Raw genomic sequence first — 1,861 nt, 5'->3', positions numbered from 1 at the left:
TTTTACCCATAACGCACTAGTTTGGTTTTTCCCCAAATCGATACATTTAACCCTAACAAATTCCTTCCCACACAACCACAGATAAGTCCCTAATGCAAACTAGAAGTTTGGAAGGAGCCCTTACCTCAACGTTAGCTTTAACGTGCGTTTCCGGTACCGCGAGTAATTCCGGTAAATTTTCCGCTCGCAACGCCGCTTCCAAATTAGTTCACTAGCACCGTAGCGTGGTGGTGAGCAACTTTCCCTTCTGTCTCTTCGAGAAATGAGGTTCGGATCTAGAAGAAACGGAGGGGTTTGTGTTTGGATCTCAAAACCGTTTTTCTTCGTTTTCGAATCAAAGAGGAAGAGTGGAGTTGCGAAAACCTTGATCTAACTCTAACCCAATCTTGGGTCACTAGCTTTGAAGAAAAGGAAGCAACGAAAACGAAAAATGGAGAAGGATGGAATTTTGGGTTTTTCTCGCGTGAGGTTCAGAGGAAGGAGATGGAAATTTGGAAATTTCCTTCCTTTCTTTTTCTTTCCTTTGTTTTTCCTTTCTTCCTTTTTCCTTCCTTCCTTTATATACTATTTTCTTTTCCTTTTCCTTCCTTCTAGTTTTCCTTTCTTTTTCCCTCCAAACAAACATATATAAATATAATAAATATAACTTAACAAATATCTCAAAATATCTAGATATTTGTTAAATTACCGTTTCACCCGAAACGCCTTAAATTCTCCGTAAAGGATTTATCGCAGTTAAATTCAATTTATTTATCGACGAGAAATTTTAATTGGCATCAAAATATCTTTTTGATTATAAAACTCCAAAATATTATTAACTTTGGCTTAAAAGCCTCCGAGCCAAAATCCAAAATACACCAAAAATACATAAATGGTACTTTAAAATTACGGGTCTTACAATAGCCTCCATTCCTGGCCAATGTGGGACTAACCACTCATAATTGAATTCCAACACTCCCCCTCAATTATGAGTTCCCACCACTAGACTTGATCCACTTGATCCAAGTCCTTTATTGACCACCTTGACCACTAGACTTGATCCACTTGATCCAAGTCTTTTTTTTTTTGTTGCTCCCCATCAAGCCAAACTGTGCTCTGATACCACTTGTTGGGGAGTTCGGGGGAGCCCAACATTCGGAATGGGCTAAACAATGATCCATAAGAGACTTAGACACCACATCTCAACCCAAAACCTTAAGGCATTAGGTTTATGAGTCATTCTCCTTATATATCCAATATAGCCTCCATTCCTGGTTAATGTGAGACTAACGACTCATAATTGAATTCCAACACACCCAACGGGAGTTCGGCTTGATGGTCTGCTAGTGGCATGCGACCTCGGGATCTATCACTGGCATTTCAGTTGTCCTCCAAGCGAATAAATCATCGTTCTTCTTGAGGCACAAGGTTAACTCATCTTTACCTTATTGTGGTAGATCGGCTCAAATTCTCACCTTCTTCCCTAGATCTTCTCTTATTTGTATCGTTTCAAAATTACCATCTGGTTCTGGACGGTTAAGGATATTTCTAGCCGTTTAATTAGGAATGTTATCCTCATCTTCGTCATCTTTGTTCGGAATCATTCTTTATTCGTGCGTCTCGGAAGTTGTTGTTTTGAGTTTGGCATATGCTTTCATTGAGTTCTCCTCTCTTCTACTTGCCTTTAGCTTTGCTTCCATCTTTTGATTATTTAAGGATGCAAGGAAACATGTCCTACATGCGTCGAGGTTGGCCTCTACCGTAGAGACTTAGTATTTATCATTTTCCTATTTAGTCAAAAGATAAATATTGTGGGGGCATTTGATAGTTTTTTTTTCTTTCAATACCCCAAATTAAAAAAAAAAAATACTAATATACTTCA

The sequence above is a fragment of the Cicer arietinum genome, chromosome 7 (genome assembly GCF_000331145.2).
Source record: "Cicer arietinum cultivar CDC Frontier isolate Library 1 chromosome 7, Cicar.CDCFrontier_v2.0, whole genome shotgun sequence".
NCBI classification, from domain to species: Eukaryota; Viridiplantae; Streptophyta; class Magnoliopsida; order Fabales; family Fabaceae; genus Cicer; species Cicer arietinum.
This window is presented reverse-complemented; position numbering follows the sequence as displayed.